Below are 23,928 nucleotides of genomic sequence, written 5' to 3' on the forward strand. Positions count from 1 at the left end.
ACCCACTTTCATAACTAAAATAATCTTTTATGGATTTTTTTCTGTACCTCTGAAATGGTAACACCTTAAAGTTAAGTCTTCATTGGCTTTTCAGTATAACTTATTTTACAATTCATGCATTCCCCATAAAGAACATTAAAAGATAAACTAAATTCTCAAAATAGCTAATTCTGTAAAATAGTTTTAAATTAATGATTTATAATACTTATTTCTGCTTGAATTCTAGTCCTAGACCAAGCTTGTGGCTGCCTTAATTGTTGTTCTTGTCATCCAGCAGAGCATACAGCAATGTCATGTTAGGGTCTGAATATTCTCTGAGCCTAGCAGGATGTACATGTTTACTTTAGTCAAAAAGTAGGCACTAAGGATGCCCTGATACTTGCTATTCCAAAGACTCCAAGTATTACAGTTGCTGCTGTCTGGGCAAGATTGACAGCACTCTCCAACTTGTTCACATTCTGGTAAATGGAGCTACCAAATTCTGTCAAGTCATTCACAATATATTAAGTGTGAAATCATCCATTTTGTAGCCAACTGGAAATTTGCTCTAGGTCACTTGGGACATCAAGGTCTCACAATTCATCTGGCAGCCAGCCAGGCAGTCCTGATACCCAAGTACCGGAGAGCCCGAGATCTAGATCCCAGAAAGGTCAAAGTCCATGTCATAGCCCAGGTTGATTTATTTCCTCTTGTATCCTGGCCTGACTTTAGCATTCCCCCACCAGTATTAGGCAAGAATAATGAATCAAAGGTCAGCTGATTCTGAGCTGTTCTTCCCTGGTGATCTCAGTCCTCAGGGTGTTGTCTATGTTCCATTTCTCAGCAAATGAAAGGCTGTAGTCAATCCATTTGTACTCGGTTTCCAAGCTGTTGTTCACTTCGAGTGGCTCCCTGTTGGCTGAGCCTGAGATGGGAAATTCCAATCCATTCTTGGACTTTGTTTTCAAATCAAGTTTTCTGAAGCCAAATTTGGGGCCCTTGGTGAAGGCATCTTGCCAAGATCAGATAAGTGGGAGCTACAGCTACCTTTCTGGAGGCAACAAGAGGTGAGAGCACTTGCACCTAGATCGGAGCCATGTCAAGGAGGATAGGAACACACAAAAAGTTTATAATTCCTCCATATTTAAATATTCCATATGTCTCAAATCATCAATTCCTGATAAATTTTCCATTTCTTCTTGTCAATTTCTCTCCTTAATGCTCATGATTGGCTCCTAAACACTTCACCCTAGTCTATTGCAATCAAGAAGTCTGAATTTCATTGACTGTACAGTGCAGAAATAACCATTTCTGAACAAATTCTCATAGATGATGACTTCAGCCTGATTAAAAGACGTAGCTCCCTTTTGTTCACCAACTGGCTTAGAAGATATTTCATTTTCTGTCCAAATTTACCTGTACCTCTTAACCTCCCAACTTACCTGCATCTAACTTTTCTGGGAGGCAGGCACCTATGTAGATTGTAGAGTTTAAGCATGAAAAGACAAGAGACCCCCCCACACATACATACAAACATACACATACACACATATACACATACACATATACATATATACATTCATATAAACACATACATAAATACATATACACATATAACATACATATATATACATGCATATCACACACACACACACACACACACACACACACACACACACACACACAAGTGCTTCCAGTCAGAATCAAAATTGGTGCAATTGGTCTCATGTATTAGTATTACTCTAAATTACACTGGGTTTTTATCAGTGTTCTCTTAACCATGGGCAGATTCTTAGCATGCCAATGGAAGTCCTTCTTTGCCCTCACCTCTCAGACTAACACCTCTCCGTGTGTTTCTTTGTCTTTACCTTTCAGCTAGTGCCATAATACTGTCAAAAGAATGATATGCAGTGAACTGTAAGAGAGGCCACAGGAAAAGACGCAGAGGGTCTTTTACCCCAGATTCATTTTGTTCCCTGGATTTTGTGCTTCCTGTGAAAAACATTTACATTGAATTTATAAGACATGTTTTTTCTTTTATGAATGTGAGTGCCCTTTCTTTTTGAGCATAGATGTTCAAAATTGAGAGTTCATGTTCGTAGATTTTTCTTTGATGACTATGAAGTGTCCTTCCTTATCTTTTTTGATAACTTTTGGTTGAGCATTGAGTTTATTCAATATTAGAATGACTACTCCAGATTGTTTCTTGGGACCATTTGCTTGAAAAATTTTTTTCCAGCCTTTTATTCTAAGGGAGTGTCTGTCTTTGTCACTAAGTTGCTTTCCTGTTTGCAGCAGAATGCTGGGTCCTGCTTACATATCCAGTCTGTTAGTCTATGTCTTTTTATTGGGGAATTAAGTCCATTGATGTTAAGAGATATTAAGGAAAAGTGATTATTTCTTCCTGTTATTTTTCTTGTTAGAGGTGGAATTATATTTGTGTGACTCTTTCCTTTGGGATTGGTTGCAAGATTACTTCCTTGATTTTTCTAGGGTGCAGTTTCTGTCCTTGTGTTGGAGTTCTCCATCTATTACCCTTTTGTAGGGATGGATTTGTGTAAATTTGGTTTTTGCCATGGAGTATTAGAGTTTCTCTATCTATAGTAATTGAGGGTTTTTGCTGGGTATAATAGCTTGGACTGGCAGTTGTGTTCTTTCAGAGTCAGTATGACATCTGCCAAGGATCTTCTGACTTTTAGAGTGTATGATGAGAAATCTGGTGTAATTCTGATTTGTTTGTCTTTATATGTTACTTGACCTTTTTCCCTTACTGCTTTTAATATTCTTAGCTCTGTGCATTAGGTGTTTTGATTATTATGTGATGCAAGGGATTTCTTTTCTGGTCTACTCTATTTGGAGTTCCTTAGGCTTCTTGTATGTTCATGAGCATCTCTTTCATTAGGTTAGGGAGGTCTTCTATAAATTTGTCGAAGATATTTACTGGCCCTTTAAGTTAGGAATATTCACTCTCTTCTATACCTATTATCTTTGAGTTTGGTCTTCTCATTGTGTCCTAGATTTCTTGGATGTTTTGGGTTAGGAGCTTTTTGAATTTTGTGTTTTTTTTTGACTGTTGTGTCAATGTTTTCTGTGGTATCTTCTGCTCCTGAGATTATCTCTTCTATCTCTTTTATTCTGTTGATAATACTTGCATCTACGACTCCTGATCTCTTCCCTAGGTTTTCTATCTCCAGGGTTGTCTCCCTTTGTGATTTCTTTATTGTTTCTATTTCCACTTTTAGATACTGAATGGTTTTGTTCAATTCCCTCACCTGTTTGGTTGTGTTTTCCTGTAATTCTTGAAGGGACTTTTGTGTTTCCTCTTTAAGGTCTTTTGCCTGTTTACCTGTGTTCTCCTGTATTTCTTTAAGGGAGTTATTTATGTCCTTCTTAAAGACCTCTATCATCATCATGAGATGTAATTTTAAATGTGAATCTCGCTTTTCTGTTGTGTTGCAGTATCCAGGACATGCTGTAGTGGGAGAACTGGGCTCTGATGATGCCAAGTTGTCTTGGTTTCTGTTGCTTAGGTTTTTATGTTTGCCTCTTGTCATCTGCTTATCTCTGGGAGTTAGTTGGTCTTACTGTCTGTGACTGGAGCTTGTCCCTCCTGTGAGCCTGTGGAACTGTGATCTTAGGTGTCAGTATTCCTGGGAGACCAGCACTCTCTAGGTGGTAATGAAATGCAGTGTTCTTACCTGTGTCAGCACTCCTGGGAGACCAGTTCTCTTTGTGCAGGATTTGGGTATGGAAATCTGTATCACAGGGTTACCTCCCAGGAGCACATGGAGACAAAAAGGATCCTGGCTACTTTGCAGATCCTGTGCACCATGGGCTCATAGTGGGTACCTCTTTGGCCAGTTATTGAAGCAAAAGTAGTGGTCTTTCCTCTGAACTTAGAAGTGACAGCACTCCTGGGAGACAAACTCTTTCCAGACAGAATTTGGGTAGAAAGAGCAGTGGCTCAGCCTTAGCTGTGGGCTATCACACCTCAGAGCACATATTGCAACACTCACAACACCTTACTCTCATCAATGGACAGATTATGGAAACAGGAATTAAACAGAGACACAGTGAAGTTAACAGAAATTATAAACCAAATGGGTTTGCCAGGTATCTATAGAACATTTCATCTGGAAAAAAAAGAATATACCTTCTCAGTACCTCATGTTAGACTCTCCAAAACTGACTATATAACCAGTCACAAAACAGGACTTAACAGATACATGAAGTTTCAAATAATCCCATGTGTTCTACCAGATCACCAAGGACTAAAGCTGGTCTTCAATAACAACAAAAATGACAGAAAGCCCATATACACATTGAAGCTGAACAACCCTCTACTCAATGATAACTTGGTCAAGGAAGAAATAAAGAAAGAAATTAAAGACTTCTTAGAATTTAATGAAAATGAAGGTACAACATACCCAAACTTATGGGACATAATGAAAGCTGTGGTAAGAGGAAAACTCATAGCTCTGAGTGCCTTCATAAAGAAAGTTTAACAACACATCTGAAAGCCCTAGAACAAGAGCAGCAGATGGCAGGAAATAATCAAATTAAGGACTGAAATAAAACAAATAGAAACAAACACAACTATACAAAGAATCAACAAAACCAGGAGCTGGTCCTTTGAGACAATCAATAAGACAGATAAACTCTTAGCCAGAATAATAAGAGGGCATAAAACAGTATCCAAATTTAAAAAACAATCAGAAATGAAAAGGGTGATATAACAACAGAAATCAAGAAAATTTAAAAATCAACAGATCCTACTGCAAAAGCCTATACTCAACAAAACTGGAAAATCTGGATAAAATGGAAAATTTTCTAGACAGACACTAGTACCAGAGTTAAAGCAGGATCAGATAAACCATCTAAACAGTCTTAAACATCCTAAAGAAATAGAAGCAGTCATTTAAAGTTTCCCAGCCAAAAGAGTCGCGGTCCAGAATGGTTTAGTGCAGAGTTCTATTAGACCTAAAGACACCAATACTCTTCAAACTATTCCACAAAATAGAAACAGAAGGAACACTACCCCAATTTGTTTTATGAACCCAAATTATGTTTATACCTAAACCACACGAAGATCCAAGAAAGAAAAAGTACTTCGGTTCAATTTCTCTTATGAATAACAATGCAAAAATACTCAATAAAATTCTCCCAAACCAAATATAAGAACACATCAAAACCATCATCTATCACGAAAAAGTAGGCTTCATCCCAGGGATTCAGGGATGTTCAATATATGGAAATCCATCAACATAATCCATATAAACAAACTCAAAGAAAAAACCACATGATCATCTCACTAGATGCTGAGAAAGCATTTGACAAAATTCAACACCCCTTCAGATCAGAAATTCAAGGCCCATACTTAAACATAGTAAAAGCAATATACAGCAAACCAGTAGCCAACATCAAAATAAATGGAGACAAACTTGAAGTAATCCCACCAAAATCAGGGACTAGACAAGGCTGCCCATGCTTTAGTTATCTATTCAATATAGTATTTGAAGTTCTAGCCAGAACAATTAGATTAAAAAGAGGAGGTCAAAGGATACAAATTGAAAAAAAAGAATTCATAATATTACTATTTGCAGATGATGTGATAGTATAGTTCTGTGACCCAAAAATTCCACTAGAGAACTGTGTGACTCTAATCAAGCAAGTGAAAGATCTGTATGACAAGAACTTCAAGTCTCTGTAGAAAGAAATCAATGAAGATCTCAGAAGATGGAAAGATCTCCCATGCTCATGGATTGGCAGAATTAATATAATAAAAATTGCCCTCTTGCTGAAAGCAGTCTACAGATTTAATGCAATCCCTATCAAAATTCCAATTCAAATCTTCATAGAGTTAGAATGAGCATTTCTTAATTCAATTGGATCAACAAAAACCCAGGATAGCAAAAACTATTCTCAACAATAAAAGAACTTCTTGAGGAATCACCATCCTTGACCTCAAACTGTACTATCGAGCAATAGTGATTAAAACCTGTATCGTATTGGTGCAGAGAGACAGGCAGATAGATCAGTGGAGTAGAATTGAATACCCAGAAATGAACCCACACAACTATGGTCACTTGATTTTTAACAAAGGAGCTAAAACCATGCAATGGAAAAAAGATAGCATTTCAACAAATGATGCTGGTTCAACTGGAGTTCAGCATGTAGCAGAATGCAAATTTACCTATTGGTATCTCCTTGTACAAAGCTGAAATCTAGGGGATCAGTGACCTCCACATAAGGCCAGATACAATGAAACTAATAGAAGAGAAAGTGGGGAAGAGCCTCAAGCACAAGAGAATTTTTTTGAACCAATGCCTTATGCTCTAATATCAACAATCAAAAATGGGACCTTATAAAATTAAAAGGCTTTGGTAAGAAAAACGACACTGTTAATAGGAAAAAACGGCAACCAGTAGATTGGGAAAAGATCTTTACCAATCCTACATCCAATAGAGCTAAAATCCAAAATATAAAAAGAACTAAAGAAGTTAGTCTCCAGGCAACCAAATAACCCTATTAAAAATGGGTTATAGAGCTAAACAATGAATTCTCAACTGAGGAATATGCAATGGCAGAGAAATATTTAAATGTTCAATATCCTTAGTCATCAGGGAAATGTAAATCAAAACAACCCTGAGACTCTACCTCACACCAATCAAAATGGGTAAGTTAAAAATCTCAGGTCATAACAGATGCTGGCGAAGATGTGGAGAAAGATGAACACTCTTCCATTGTTGCTGGGATTGTAAGCTGGTACAACCACTTTGGAAATCAGTCTGGAGGTTCCTCAGTAAATTGGACTGGCTATACCATTCCCGGCATATACAAAATTGTTCCAACCTATAACAAGGGCACATGCTCCACTAAGTTAATAGCAGTTGTTTTTATAATAGGCTCATTTTAACTCTATGAAGAATTGAGTTTAAATTTTGATGGGGATTGCATTCAATTTGTAGATTGCTTTCCCAGAAGTGGGAAAGAACCCAGATGTCCTTCAACAGAGGAATGTATACAGAAAATGTGGTACATTTATACAATGGAATACTAATCATCAAATCAATGGCTTCATGAAATTCTCATGCAAATGGATGAATCTAGAAAGGTAATCTGTTTACAAATGAACACATATGGTATGTACTCACTGAGAAGTGGATGTTAGACTAAAAGCTCAGAATATCCATGGTACAATTCACAGACCACATGAAGCTTAAGAAGAAGGAAGACCAAAGTGTAGATGCCTCAGAAAGAACAAAATACTCACAATGGGTAGAGGGTGGCAGGGACTTGGGAGGAAGAGAGTAGGGGGAGGGGAAAAAGGAGAGCAGAATCAGGTATTTCAGGAGGGATGAATAATATACAGAGTGTCAGGAAATTGAACAGAGGTATGTAGCAATAGGGGATTGGGCACTGGTGGTAGCCACCAGAAAGTCCCAGGTGCCATAAAGTAAGAGGCTCCTAGGACCCAACATGAATGAGATTAGTGGAAATGCCCAACAAAGGGGAGGGAAAACCATATCCAGAGATTAGACAAGACCCCCGTCTGGGAAATGGAGCTACCCACTCATCTCCAAATTTTAACCCAGAATTACTCCTATCTAAAGGAAATAAGGAGACAATATGTGGGGTGGAGACTGAAGGAAAGGCCATCCGGAGACTTCCTGACCTGGGTATGCATCCTATTTACAGGTACCAAACTCAGACAATATTGCTGATGTGTAGAAGGGCTTGCTGACAGCAGCCTGATAGCTGTCTCCTGACAAATACAGGGGGAGATGCTCACAGCCAGCCATTGAACTGAGAATAGGGTCCCCAATGGAGGAGAATGGACTGATAGAGCTAAAGGGGTTTGCAACCCCATAGGAAGAACAACAATATCAACCAACCAGACCCCTCAGAACTCCCAAGGGCTAAACCTCCAACCAAATAGTACACATGGAGTGACCCATGCATGGCTCCAACTGCATATGTAGCAGAGAATGGCCTTGTCTGGAATCAATGGGAGGTACTTTACCTGCTGTGTCTGGTATATAGCAGGTGACCAATAGTATATGGATTAACATACAAGATGGAAGAATTTTAAATTTAATATCTGTGCATTCAATATTTTAAAACAGGCTGTATGAATTGAACATTATCAAGAAAATCAAGCCTCAGAGAGATATGAGAAACATTTTCAAAGACTTCAGGGAAAGTTTTGTCTATTCTTTTATATCCAATCAAAACTCAATGTTCTAAGTTCTTAAGAGCTTTTGAATATGAATTCAAACCTTCATCATTCAGCTTTTGGAGTGTGTTGTCTTAAAATTGATTGTTTTGTGTTGAATACTGAAAGATTTTTTTAGTCAATGATAGGTTTTGCAACATCATTTCTTAATAATTTTGAAAACAATATTTCTGTCCACTTAGTATTAAAGGTCTTCCAAATCATTTACTTAATTATATAATATAAAGTTACATTTGTTGGCGCTGTAGAGTTGGCACAGTGTCTAAAAGCTCTTGTTGCTCTTTCAGATGACTCAGGTATTGAGCCCCAGAATCCACATGGTGCCTCACAACTCCAGTCCCAGGAGATACAATGCCTTCTTCTGACCCACATGGATTCTATTTGTGTGGTTTACTTACATGCATCAAGAAAAAAACAGACATACACATACAATAATAAAATAAGTAATTACGAAAAATATAAGTTATATTTGTTGATTGAATCAATGATCTTTAAAGGCTTCAGGTATTGGGAACTTGTCAATCTAAATAAATGTGGATATAATTTTCACAAATTTTAATTTACTTTAACGATTGAGTTTTATCTGCAATACTGAGAACTCACTCATGTTTCTTGAACTTTAAAGGTTGCTGTAAATATTGCTTGCAAAATCTCAGATCAGTAGCATTGGAATTTGCCTGTTGTGAGTCTTCACAGAAAATTAAGAGCTGATAACCTTTAAAATAAAACAAACTCAATTTCAGTTTGCATTCCCAGTGTAAAAATTTCTGAAAGTTTTCTTTCCTAATCCAGAGCTGAAATGTGTGACTTGCATGAACTTTGATGCACAGACAAACAGTGCTAGCTGCCTACTGCTCTATTCACAGTTGAAGTCAGGTCTTAAGGCAAAAATGTTCTGTTCACCTCACCTCAAACCTAGACAATGTATTTACATGCTGTGACACAATCATGTCTCTAATTCATACAGAGTAAACTGTGGAGTCTAGAATTTATTTCTTCTTAAATGTCTTTTTCCTCCCCCCCTTATTCACACAAAGTACATTCTCATAGTGGGCAGGATGACATCTTATACAAATAAAGCATAATGGCAGCCTACTCTCGTTCTTGGGCACTCTACCTCTTTCCTATCTCTATTGCAATAAGTCTAATATTTTAACACACCTCCGATATTTAAAAGTTACATAACGTAACAAATTTGAATGCACAGAAATGAGGCTAGAGTGAAAGAAGATAATCTATCAAGTTCATGGTATAGGAGGAAGAATCTTGGGCATTCCGCCATTGAACATTTGTTATGGGCAAAGCATTTATTATGTGTTTGTATGTTTAGGCCTGCTTGGCTTTGAAGCACATTGCCCAAAATAGATATTTGCTTTTCCTTTCAGATAATTGAAGTTTAAGAATAATTCGATGATAATAATCATTAGATAAACAATATTCCTATTGATTTTTGACTTATTATTTTCAATAATCTCTTAAAATGAACATTAGATAAAGATTCTGAGTAATTATATCTTATTAAGAGAGAAGTTCACACAGTAGTTTTCTCTGAATTTTTAATCACAACCAGCCCATGAAAATGAACAAGTTATAGTCTAAATATAAAAGTCCTCTATTAGCTCAGATGATTAAACTCTATGTCCCCAGCTAGTGGCATTGTTTGGAAAGTTGTGGAACCTTTGGAAACCAGAGTCTTACTGGAAGAATTATGTTGACTGGGAGCAGACCTTCGGTTTTCATAGCCCAACCCTGCTTCCTGCCTGGTCTCTTCTTCCCATTGCTGAAATGAGAGCATGACTGTGCACCCTCAAACCATGGGTCAAACAAAGCCTTCTTCCCCAAAGTTCCTCCTTGTCAGTTATTTGATCATAATCTCACACAATATGACACAGCAAACTTCTGTGCCAAGCACTGGGGCTGTGGTGGTGATGATATGATGGTCTTAGGATTTCACACCTGGATGTCAGAAGGGCAGTGGCAGTTTGGAGCTTCAGGCTAGCAAAGCCGGAGGAATCTGTAATGTAACCTAATGGGATGATCTCCTGAAAATTGTGACGGCCAGACTGATGAACCCAATACAAGTGCAGAAGATGGTATTCTCGGGGATTCAGACTGAAACATGGGATCTAGTGGGAATCAAGTTAAAGATCACCCAATTTCTGTTCTGTCTGGAAATCTGAGTGTATTCTGTTCTGAAAATCACAGCAAAGTTGAATTCAAAAGTGGACTAAGCCGTTCGGAGAAAAACATTTTAAGATAAAATAGCATTTAGGTTATGGAATGGTCAGTGCTTGCTACATTTAGGGTTATATTATGAATTCCACACAGAAAGATAGGAAAAAATGTGCAAACTTAGCAAGATAAGGATAGTAAACTGTTTAAGTCACTTTCAAGGAGACAGGATGAATTCAGAAAAGGCAAGTGAAAGAGATTTATGAAATTGAGGACAATCAATTGAATTAATATTTACCAAAAATAATTCTTTGGAAATTTTCTCAATTGCCTATTGTACATGCCAAAAAGAGCTGAAATTGCAAATTGGATCATATATTGCTTTTTGTCATCTCTTTGTCAAAGTAAATGCTCTGGTGAATGTGGGGAACTCTGCATTCAACCGTGAGGCACGAACATTTGACAGCCTCATGGTGATGTCCTACCTGTGCTTCCCTTATGTACCTATGGAAATCTGAATAAATGTGGGGAGGGGCAAGGAGGGCAGATCATCAGAACCTAAAGTGAGAGAGTCCAAGTCATTTAAAATTCATACCGATGCTGTGCCTTTAGGGTTTTATGCATTTTTACCATATATTTTGTTGCCTAGCTTCACTATAACAACTAGAACAGATAATATAGATTTTTTTCTTATATAACCACTCATGACAGCAACTGTTGTTCCTTCTTTAAAGCAGAAACAGTTCCATGTATGAGTTTTCTAAAAATTATTTTTGGGAAATATCAATTCAATTAATTGCCTTTAATGGAAGTCATGAGGGTGAAACTACAACTTAAAATTTCATATACTATTTTGAGACTGTTTCATAAAAATATATAATAAAGGGTGAATTATAATTGAGTTTGGAATGTTGATTTTCATTTCAGAAATTCAATGGCTCCTATATAAAGAATCACTCTTATTAAAGATAGTTTAGTAAATAACAGAATGTAAAAATTAGTGAATATTGATTGTACAAAAGAGTAGTTTTATTTTGACATTTTTATACATTTATATAGAAAATTTTGATTGTATTCACTTAATGTTACTGATCATCGTAAATAATGTGAAACAAAACAAAATTCGTATTTTGATATCAATAAATTAGATGCCAAATTTATTTAAAATGTACCAAGGAAAATAACATTTTATTTTATTTTTAATTGACTATTTTATGTATTTACATTTTAAATGTTATCTCCTTTCCTCAATTCCTCTCTGGAGGCTGTATCTCCCATTTCCCCTCCCTCTGTTTCTATGAGGATGCTCCCTTTTCTACCCTCCCACTCCCACCTCACCACTCTGGCATTCCCTTACACTGGGGAAATCAAGCTTTCACAGGACCAAATGCTTCTCTTCCTGTTGATGCTAGAAAATAAGATCTTCTGTTACATGTATGGCTGGAGCCAAAGGTCCCTCCATGTGTAGGTTTTGGTTGGTGGTTTATTCCCTGGGAGCTCTGAGGGGTCTGGTTGGTTGATGTTGTTCTTCCTATGGGGTTACAAACCTCAGAGACTGTCCCATTTGGGGATCCTTCCCACATACAAACACAAGACTCAGACACTATTGCTGATTCCAAGAAATGCTTGCTGACAGGAGCCTGTGATAGCTGTCTCCTGAGAGAATCTTCCAGAGCCTGACAAATACATTTGGAGGCTCACAGCCAATCACTGGACTGAACATGGGGATCACAATGGAGGAGTTAAAGAAAGGACTGAAAGAGCTGAAAAAATAACATTTATAATTGGTTAAGTTTATAATATTTTACATCAAACAGTAAATTTTACAATGCATATTCTAGGCTACTAAAAGAAATTAATACAACATAGATAGGATAGTTATAACTGAAAATTTCAGGCAAAACTATGTTAGCTTGAATGTTAATTTAAAGATAATATAAAATTGTTTGGGATGTTTGTACATGGAAGAGCTATAATCTGACTTATACTTGGGAAGACTTCAGATTGGTACTGATGTGTAGCAGATCACCTCGCTGGCAGAACCTGGCATTGACACTTCATCTAAATAATCAGGAAAGTGAGTGAGTGTCTGAGAATATGGCAAGTTGCTAAGATTATAGATGTGGCATTTAATCAACTCCAGCCAGCTGTCTCCCTGGAATATAAATCCAACCTCTAGTGTTGCCAGAGTTTTGAATTTAGAAGATAGATATAAATCTTTAAATTTTCAAATCTTGACAGCTTCAGAAAATCATTTTCAAATGAATCCAAAGGCCAAATATAAACCTTGGGCTGGATTTAACCTAAGTTTGCACACTCAGAGTTGAGCTCGCGTCTTCAGGAATCGGTCTCTTTCTGAGAGAAAGATTGAAACCCGATTTATGGAATTTTTCCACTGTCATTTTGCTTACTGGTATATTTTGATTAAATTTTATGCATTCTTTATTTGTGATCCTAGTTTTTAGATTTTTATTCAGTGATGTCGTGCGCATGTGTATGTGTGACATATGGGCGTAGAGGCACGTGTGCACAGTGTATATGTTCAGATCAGAGGACAACGTTGAGAAATTTGTTCCCTCCTGCAACCTTCATGGTAATTCCAAGCCCACAAATGCCTTTACCCAGTGAACATTAACCATACCCAGCATTTTGTTTTCTTACTGTGTGGACATCACTTCAGGAAACAGTTGATCTGTATTGTATTTCACCTGGTTATTTAATTGTTATTGATTATTATATACAAGGTTATTCTACTTCATGCTGACTCCACAATGAGCCTCAACAGAAATGAAAGAATATAGAAATGTTTCCCATTCCTTCCCAACCAGATGAGGTTGAGGCACCGGAGTACAGATATCCAGAAACCAATGGTTTATCAGTGGACTAAATACAAGTTCACAAATATGTGTCAGTAAAATATTTCTATGTTCAGTCTCTGCTCTCTTTCTATAGGAATCTGGGAAATAATGGTCAGGATACTGTAGTGACATTGTGTTAGAATAGTGAAGCTGCACTGATTTTGTTCTACTGTTTTATGTAACACAGCCAGGGGTCTCAGTCTTCTGAAGGACACAGTTCTCTATTTATGAATTAGTTATGAATTGAGGCAAGCTGGGCTTTTTATCTCTCTGTAGAGTGTTTCACAGGGCAAATCTAACACGTTATCTAATACTAGAGGTACCAACAGAGCATGCTGCATCCATTTTATCAAAGAATGTGACTAAAGGCTTATGTAGACCAGGTTCCTTTTCGATGGCACATGTCTACCTTTGAAATAAATAATTCTTATTTGTAAACCCCAACCTTCTATTCAGCACCCGAGTCACAACAATTTTCTACATTCTATCTCATACTTCATTTACAATTGACAGGGTAATCTCTTTGGCACTACTTTAAAAATTTACCATCAGTTTACTTCTGGCTCCCATCCTAATCCAAGCCCTTACATTTCATGTAGGAGACTGCTATATACCCTGATATACTCTTTGCACTTCTTTCTTTTACACCCGTGTGTTATATTTTTCATAAAGGAGTTAGTGAGGTATTTACGATGTAAGCTACTTAACATCATTGTCATTCCCCCAAATGCAAGCAATATTGCAGTGGCTTACCACTAAAAATTGAACAAAATCCCATATCACTTATGCTGTCCTCAAGGCATTAGCTATGTGTCCAGGTCCTTATGCACCTCTCTGGCTTCATTTTCTACATTGTCTCCTTGTGCTTCTTGGTCACAATGCTCATTCCAATTCTCAGCATGATAACCTCATCTCAGATTTAATCTAATATTTATAATTCTCTTACCTAAATCTCATCTTCATCATCAGGGTTTCATGTCTCATCTCCCTTCATTTAAATGAAGGTTCAGCTCTTCTGGCCATCACTTTATCTTGACCTTCTCCTCTGGTGACATATATTGGTTACTCCCCTGGACTTAAGTATCTGTTTTCTTATTGTTTTGCAATCAGAATGGATTTTTTTTTGCTTCTGTAATTATTATATTTATTTCTAGCCATATTGCGAGGGACATAAAATTTTTATGTGCTTTGATTTTTAGTGTACTTCCTAGAGAAGTTTCTGTTCAATAAATGTAGACTCTTAAATACTGTTGTCTTGAGTTAGATCTATCAATGTAACTGAAATTGGTTTTTTATTGGATATTTTATTTATTTACATTTCAAATGTTATCTGCTTTCCTGGTTTCCCCTCTGGAACCCCCATTTCATCTCCCCCCCCACCTGTTTCTATGAGGGTGCTCCTCCACTCAGCCATCAACTCCTGCCTTCCTGTCCTTGCATTCCCCTACACTGGGACATGGAACCTTCCCAGGAACAAGGGCCTCTTCTCCCACTTTTGTCCGACAAGGCCATCCTCTGTTACATATGAGACCGGAGCCATGGGTCCTTTCATGTATACTCTTTAGTCCCTGGGAGCTCTGGGGAGTCTGGTTGGTTGATATTGTTGTTCTTCCTACGGGTTGCAAATTCTTTCAACTCAAATTGTTTTAAGAACTCTAGCATATTTTCTACTACCTATAGAAGGTAAGTGTGATAACTCTTATGACTATAGAAATGCAAATCCTGGAGACAGCCTTCATTTCCATAGAGTTCTATAAATGAGCTTATAAAGTAGAGAAAAAAAAAACAGAATAAAAAGGGCAACCCAGAAGGACATAGTCCAGAAGGGAAAAAAAAGCAAGACTGTTGAATCTTCCTTGGCTGCAGGTGGAAAAGACTTTTTCCATTTCATAAAGCATGCCATGATTAATTCTCTGGTTACAAATTTTGCTGTATTTTGTAAAAATCTAAATTTAGTTACATAGCCCATTGTGTTCAACTGACTAAATGATAAGCAATACATAATTACATGTTTCTATTTTATTCCCTGTACCTCAAAAACAATCACAATATTTTTATTACAGTTAACTGTGCTCTCTGTATTTCTGCTCCCAATCTATTGAAGCAACTCTAATTTAGAATTTAGAAATATAATGAGTGATGACATCCAGTTGGATCTCTATTCTTCTAGAACAGTGGTTCTCCACCTTCCGAATACTGCTACCCTTTAATAGAGTTCTTTATCATAAGTTATGGTGAACCCCAACCATAAAATTATTTTATATCTACTTCATAATTGTAATTTGCTAAATTATGAATCATAATGTTTATATCTGATATGCATGATATGTTATATGTGACCCCAAAGGAGTCACTACCCTAAGTTGAGAATGACTGTTCTAGAATATTCTGATTCAAAATTTCATTTACATATAATACTGCTATTTTCTGCTCCAAATTCTAGCATAGCGTGTTATTATTCTAAAAAGAGAGGGGTTTTTTTGTTTGTTTACTTATTCATTCATTTTAGTTTTTGATGTTTGGTTGTTGGTGGTGATTGTAGTTGTTGTTGCTGTTGTTGTTATTGTTATTGTTATTGTTGTTGTTGCTGTTGTGGCAGGATCCTGCTTATATAGACCAAGCTAGCCTGAAACTTAAATGCATCTTAAACTAGCTTCATCAGTGCTGGGTTCTCTCTCCTTCCTCCTCCCTCCCTCCCTCTTTCCTGTCTCCCCCCCCCCAATTTCTCCTTCTTTTCTTTGTGAAATCATGTTGAAGAAATCCTAAATATTTTTAAACTCACTAATTGACTTACTACCTGTCTGAGCAACATTGGCCAAACATCATTGGAACTTTTATATCTGTGCTGAGAATTAGAATTGGATTTCCTGATCATTGAAACACAAGTTATACCGTGAACATTTTAATGATCCAAAATAAACATTTTATATGCCCTTTCTCTCTAAAACTATGTTCAGCTCTCTATCCTCAGGTTAACTCTCTGCTTGTTTGACTATGAAAAAATCACATAAACATTATTGCATTTGAGAAGATATCACTCAGAAATTTTGTTTCCCATCAACAAATCTACAACCGAATGCGCACTTGAGCCTGTGAATTTTCCTTTCCATTTGATGTAAGTGTTGGTTCCACCAGAGCCACAACTACTAATGTCACTGTGTTCAGTGTTCAAGGTTAAGTTAGCCACTCTGGTAAGACTTAAATCGCTAGTCAGCCCCAGATTCCAACTTTTCTTTCCTTTCATCTATATCTATATAGAAATATGATTTAGTATGTACCGAAAGAGATGTACCTTAATGATTCTGAAATCTTCCATCACGGATCTGAAGTTTTTCTCATATGATACATGGTAAAAGCTTAGTCACCAGCCTGAGAAACCAAAGAAGTGTTAGAAGCTTTAAGAGGTAAGACACCCTTGAGAGGAGTTAGGCTGCTAGGGCATGTACTTCTAAGGGACATAGATACCTAAGCCCTAATCTCATTCATTCTCCCTCACCTTTATCTTTCTCTCCTGGATCCCCCATTTTATCTTTACTTGCCTTTTCCCCTTTCTCTTTTTCATGATCCCTTTCCTCCTTCCTGTCCCTCATGATGTGAATAGTTTTCTTTGTTGAGGGCACTTATTCCATGGTGCTTACAAAACTGCAACTAACCATAGAATAAAATTTCTGATACCAGTAAAAAAATTACCTTACTTTTTTATATAAAATAGTTATCTAAGTTATTATTATCATAGCAGTAAACAAAGTGACCTTCATACCTTCACTGATAAATCAGTCTGAAGTGTTTCCTGTGGTCAGCCCCAACACTTCTAATAAAATCTTATCCTCATCAATATTTTTCAGAGTCTGGCTTCATGGAACACAGTCTTTGCTATTTAAGTATTAATTAATTTATTGGAATGTAATTCATTTATCATAAAATTTACTCAAGTCAATATTTCAGTAGTTTCTATTATTTTCATTTAGTTTCACAAACATTGTCACAAAAACTTTAACGTGGTTTTATAACTTCAGAAAGAAACCCACACCCAGCCATTTTTTACTCTTGTGCACTGACATTCTGTCCCCCACCATTTAGTCCACTGCCAATTTTAGTGTTGTTTGTTTTAGATTAGTTTATCCTTGGTATTTCACAGACCATAGTGATAATCAAAGATCCTTTATGAATACCTTTTTTCATGGAGCATAATTTTAGAAAAGATTATCTAAGTATAATATGCCAGGATTTTGGGTAATTCCAAAGAATAATTCATTGTATAGAAATTATTTATTAATTCGTCAGCTATTGTCCATTGGAGTTGGTCCAGGTTTGGGTTATTATGAACATGTATGGATACACTTAGGAATATAGATGTTTCATCTTTGTGGATATACATGGGAAGGGAATTGAAGGGTCATATGGTAGCTTTAAGTTTATCTGTGAGAAACTAACATTTTCAAATGGTTGTTGTTCCATTTTCTATGCTCATAAAACAATTTATGAGAGTTCCATCATCCATATCCTAATCCTATGATTTCCCTCATTTTTATAGGTTTTATTTCAGTCATCCTAGTGGAATCCTAGTGGCTTTTATGTGCATGAATTTGATGGGTAATCTATTGCTTTGTTATTTGAAAGATTTCTGGAGACAGTCTAAGAGAATGGTGACTACTACTCTAATAATTTCTTTTAGTTTCATAAATCACCATGCCTGTGTTGTGTCTAAGATCCCAGTGAATGTGACTAAGCTCAGAGCACCAATTCTCTGTCCTAGAGTCACTGAAAATCATGGCAGAATCTTTAGAAGTATAGTAAATAAGAACACTGATGTTGGTAAGAGGGAGTGGTTCATACTATCCATGCAGCAAGATTACTCCAACACTTTCATGTTGGAAATTTGTCACTACCTCTATCCAAACCCACACAACATAAAAGGCAAGCATAGACCCTAATGTAAATACTGTTGAGTGACACGGATGTGTCAATAGAGACTCATCTATTACAGTAAGTGTGCTAGTCAGTGTAGATGTCCTACCATGAGAGATCATGCATGCTTGGATGCAAATAGTACACAGGAATTAGGTACTTTTCTATGAACCTGAAATGCCACTAGAATGAAGTCATAAAAATGGAAAAAATGCTCCAAAGCTTCTGCTATTTTGCAAACTGTATCTGTTTCATGTCCATTTTAAATCCCTCTTTCACCCAAACTTGAAATATTTTATCTATATTCTCTTTCTAGGAGATTAGTCCCTGTCTTTAAATACCAAATATATTCTTACTAGTCTTCAATTTTAGTTTCCATCATTGATCTTTTGACCTGCTTCAATTTTCAGGAAATTTAAACCTTGAATTTATTATTTCCAAATTAAATTTGCATAGCATCATCACCAGAATCTAGTTATCCTACTTTTTTCATCTAACTAACCCACACCATCATCTAGTCATTCAGGATCAAAACCCACATGATCTACCTATATTTTTTCTTTCCACACTCTGCCTGACAAACCAGTCAGCTTTGTCTTGAAGATGCCATTTAAATAGAAATCCATTCCTTTGTTTCCTCTTTGTCACTAGCTACTTGGCTTCACAACACACAAAGGCAGGCAACACCTACATTGTTATTTATACTCTAGCCAGATGTATAAGTTGATGTCTGCACAAAAGACACTGCAAGCCTCTTCAAGTTAAATTGGAATCTACCATGTTCAAGCAAAAAACTGTCTTTCAATTACTTCTTCTTAGACCCTGGAATAAAGATGTAGGGAATTTTAAATGTAGATGGAATCTATCTACTTACTTAGATGTCTATGGATAAAATATCTTGAGTTTATTTTAGGAACACTATTTTATAATATTGGACTAATGGGTAGATATGGACATATTTTAATTATTATTTTATGTGTGTCATTGTATAAATCTATTCCTTAGAGTAATCAAAGTACTATTAGGATATTATTTATAAATAGCTATACCTTTCTGAGGTATAAGTTAGTTAATTAATTTAATAAAATAGTAAGTAGATAAAGATCTGCATAAAGGAAGAGTAATGTAAGTTACTAAGGTTGCTGATCCGAACATGCTGGGCTGCAGGTAACTTTCCCCACATCAGCTTTGACATCATGGGAGTAACCTCCAGTGCTATGCAACTGCTCTAAAATCGACTTTTACAAAATATTTACTGGAAATGTCTGACTGCTGATGCCAGGAAGCCTTTGGCACTATAAGTGCCATGTTTTGGTCCTTAGGAATACGGTCAGACTATAAAGAGTAAGCAGAGAACAAGCTGTTTGTGCTAGAGTAAGTACAGTAAAAGGAGAAGTGATTTTTAATTTTTAGACCAAATAATTAATTGGTCAAAAGTCAAGTGATTAAGAAAAAAACTTATCTTCTTAAAAGTGATAATCTTATATACCAATGATCCTTTTAGATTCTGTAGAATTGTGATTAGTAGTTAAAGATAAATATTTCTACAACTGCAATCTCTATTAATTAAGAGAAACCTCAGGCAAAATTACACCCTGTAGCTTTGTAATACCTTTGATTTGCAGCGCAGGTCTTGCGGAGAAGAGAAGAGAGGAGAGAGGAGAGGAGAGAGTAGAGGAGAGGAGAGAAGAAGAATTTCTATGTAAATATTGTCAAGGTCACAGAAAAGGATAATTGAATGAAACCTATTAACATGAGAATGAAAGTTTAAAATTACTTGTCTGAAGCTCCCAGGGACTAAACCACCATCCAAAGAGTACACATGGACAGACCCATGGCTCCAGCTGCATATGTAGTAGAGGATGGTCTTGTTGGGCACCAATGGGAGGAGAAGCCCTTGGTCCTACTAAAGCTAGACCTTCCAGTGCAGGAGAATGTGGGAGCAGAGGGGGTGGTTGGGGAGAGGGAGCACCCTCATAGAAGAAGGGAGGGGGATGGGATAGGTGGCTTATGGCCAGGTAACTGGGCAAGGGATTAACATTTGAAACGTAAATAACAATATCCAAGAAAATTTTTTTATCTAGGAAAAAAAGAAAGATGGATTGATATTGATTATTTGTTACTTCACCAATGGCAGTAAATTGTATTCATATAGCCACAGAAATTTCAAGTTTATAGGCACCAAAGAAGAGCACAATAGATTTCTAAATGTGAATTTGTATGTTGCACTGACAGAAAAACCGAAAGATGGATCTGCTTTGTCTCTTTGAAGTCTCCCACTCAGGAAAAGAAGCTGTTCCTGATGTTAACATCACGTACATCCATGGGCAACCAGAAGCTCTATATAGCTAGCTCCTGAATCCAGTGATGAGACATATTATCTCTAGGCACAGCCCCTGTGCTTGTTGCCATGGCACCCACTGCACATCCCTCCATGCTTGTGTCACATGCAGAGTTATTGGTCACATTAAGTATTGGGATGGTTTCAAAGCTCAAAACTTATGTCAAAACAGATCATCTTGCCTTCTGCTTTAGACAGTGGACTCAGCCTACCAACTTCTTAACATTACCCCAACTTCTCGCCTTGGCTATGTGTACCCCATGGAACTAACAATTTCCAGTTACAGGTTCTCCAATGACCCTGCCAAGTACTTCCCTGACCCTGCAAGTAACTTCCCCTAACCTTTTATCAGTTGCCCTGACTCCAGTGTTGCCAAGGACCTTATACCTTTTTCTATCTCTCTTTTTGGCATGGCTGACTGTTTTAAAACACTCGGGGCACGTTCTATAGGAATGCTAAGCTCTCTAGACTGCACCAGAACCAGAACCCTTGATACCTCATCTCTGACACAGTAACCTAGAGTCCAGAACAGGTTGACTCTCTGCAGTACTCAGGTATGTCATTGTCTACCTGCCAGCTGGTTACGAAGTTGCACGTTGGTGTTCCTTTTCCCTGAATTAGGAGTAAACCATGGAAAAAATGGTCTACCAATCTCAATTGGAGACACAACACCTGCCCAACATAACAAGAGGGCAGTTCAAATCATACGATTCCTGGTCACTGCAAGAATAGCTATAGGTATTGGTGGTACTGAAATGGCAGAGCTGAGTACCTCCCTAACCTTATACAATAAGTTCTCTTCTCAGCTTGACAATGGTTTCCAAGAAGTGAGCTACACTATGCTCTCCCTCCAAAGACAGATCGACTCCCTGGCAGCAGTGGTGCTTCACAACTGACAGGGACTACACGTTCTTACAGCAAAAGAGGGTGGTCTTTGCCTGTTTCTTCAAGAATACTGCTTCTATTTCAACGAGTCTGGGATAATGAGAAACAAAATCCAGCAGCTACAATCACACATCCAAAAAGTAGAGAACAATGCAATTCCATATATAAAATCCTATATGAAAGTAGCTACTGCCCCTCTTAATGCTTATTTTCCTCATTTTTAAGGCTTTACTATTTGCTCCTGCCTCATCAACCTCGTCTCCATAACAACTCAAAAAAATTTTAATCGAACAATGAATTATTTCCTTTCACTGGATTATTAGCCACTGTCCACAAAGGAACCTTATTTGAACAACTATTGAATGAGCCCCGTTGGTGAGGGTTGGCAGCTTCATCCCAAAATGAGGAAGCCAGTAGACAGCAGGAAGTAGTTTAAGAGATCTGATGCTCCTATTCCCACCTCACCATTACCCCCTTTCTTCCCTCTCTTTATGATAAGAAAAAGAGAGGAATATTAGCATCAGGTACATCCACGGACAGCCAGAAGCTCTTTATTGTTAGCTCAAGGACCTAGTCACAATGCACATCATATCTAGGTGACAGCACTATTGTTATAGCATCCGTTGCACATCCCTTTGCTCTTGCATCACATGTGTCATGGCCTAGATAAAAGACTCCTACCCCGACCCACACCTCCTTCCTTTCTTCTACCCTCTTACCCCCTTAGAGGTCACCTCTACCAATCAAACTTTCCATGTGAGACCTGCAGCTTCATGTTCTCTGTCCAGCATTGCACAGCTTATCTAACCGCTGTCCCTGCAGGTGTGTAGGGCACCAGTTCTTTTAGCACTTTTTGAGAACTTAACAGAATTCTGGAAGTGGATATGATAGATTTAGGACAAGTTCACTCTGGAAAGTAATTTTACTTTTGTTCTTCTTGGCTTTATATAATTTCATTGAGTTACAGTTAAAACCTGATACTGAAATTCACAGTTTAATTGCATAATTTGATCTGTTTGGACATAAATCAGGGGCTTTGAAACCATCCCGATACTTAAGGTGACCAATAATTCTATAACGCTACCTATGTTATCTGTGCAATCCATCCACTCCTCTGCCCATTCTTCTGAAATAATCAACCTACTTCCTGACAGTATAGATTACTTTTATTTTCAAAAGTTCTAAGAGAAGAGCATCAAGACCCTAGAGATACCTGCTTTGGTGGTTTTTTCACTTAAGCTCTTTCTTGGCCACGTCAAGATAGCCAAGCTTAGTCAGTAGAAAAAAAAGCTGGTTTACATCCAGACCTTGCTCACTAACACTTTTAGTACAACATCCTGCACTAGCTTTTATTCACAAAAGGCATAGGATCTACACATTCTACAGGATTGCCTGAGCTAATGAGGAAGCTATAAGTACTCAGGTTCTACGCTCTATACTCATAACATTGTAATCGCACTTCTATTGTGACTTTATCTTTGCAACTGGTTAAAATTCTCTACTGAAGTATATTCTATAAGGCCTATGCCCATTTCAGATGTTGCTCTGAAATTAATGGTAAGCAATGTGCATTAAACTAGAGTTGAGTCATGTCAACAAATAATATGACACCAGCCAACAAAATCTAAGGAAAGGGAACACGTTTTAATTTCTATGAGCTTTAAAAATGTAATATTTGCATGATAATGAGTTGTAGTAATGAGATAGGCTTATCAGTAAAATCTTCAAGACCGTGTGGCTAAGATGAATCTTAATTTATGCATTAAGGCATTTATGTATTGACATCCAAGCATCACACAGGGGGCAGACACAAGACAATGATTGACACTTGGGAGACCCTAAACCCTAAGCTAAAGAGGACACATTTTAGCATCACGTACTACAGAGTGAGACAGATACTCTGTCATGAGACCCTTTCCCTATCACCTCTTCCTATCACCTAGTCAAATTTAAATGCTAAAGCATTTTATAAAGGATAGGGTAGTTTCTAGGCTGACTGGAGATATCTGTTAGAAAAATACTCTTCTTTTGAACCTTAAAACCAAGTATTTAAAAGTTACTATGTTCATTACACTGTTTGATTGAAATAATGTAGACTTTCAAACCAAATAAACAAATTCTACCATTGAGTAACTTTTGGCAAATTTGGTCAAGTTATGTAACTTGTATGGCCATATTTCCTCATCTGCAAACTAGAAAAGGAAATAAGAAAACATGGGGACACTACAGGATAGTTTATTTTTTGCCAGATGTGAAGGAAATAAGAAAACATGGGGACACTACTGGATAGTTTATTTTGTGCCAGATGTGTGGCTGATGTGCTGCCCACACTGTCTCATCTATTACCCACCCCCACATCTGACAGTATTGTATGCAAACTATTTCTCAGCAGATCTGCCACAATATTACATACTAAATAACATTGAGTTTTAGCCTCTACCAGCCATCACTAAGTTAGCTTTTATATGTATTGATCAGTCTACATACACATTTAATCAATTTTTCCATAGACCGAGTCTTGATTTTTATTACTTAAAAAAGTTGCATAT

At 37.1% G+C, this 23,928-nt stretch overlaps 1 pseudogene; it reads right to left on the reverse strand.

The window, feature by feature from the left end:
- Positions 1-205: 205 nt before the first annotated feature.
- On the reverse strand, positions 206-16,769 carry LOC108350177 (voltage-dependent anion-selective channel protein 1 pseudogene; annotated as a pseudogene).
- Between the last annotated feature and the right edge of the window lie 7,159 nt (positions 16,770-23,928).

This window comes from Rattus norvegicus, chromosome 2 (assembly GCF_021556685.1).
Source record: "Rattus norvegicus strain SHRSP/BbbUtx chromosome 2, alternate assembly SHRSP_T2T, whole genome shotgun sequence".
Lineage (NCBI taxonomy): Eukaryota > Metazoa > Chordata > Mammalia > Rodentia > Muridae > Rattus > Rattus norvegicus.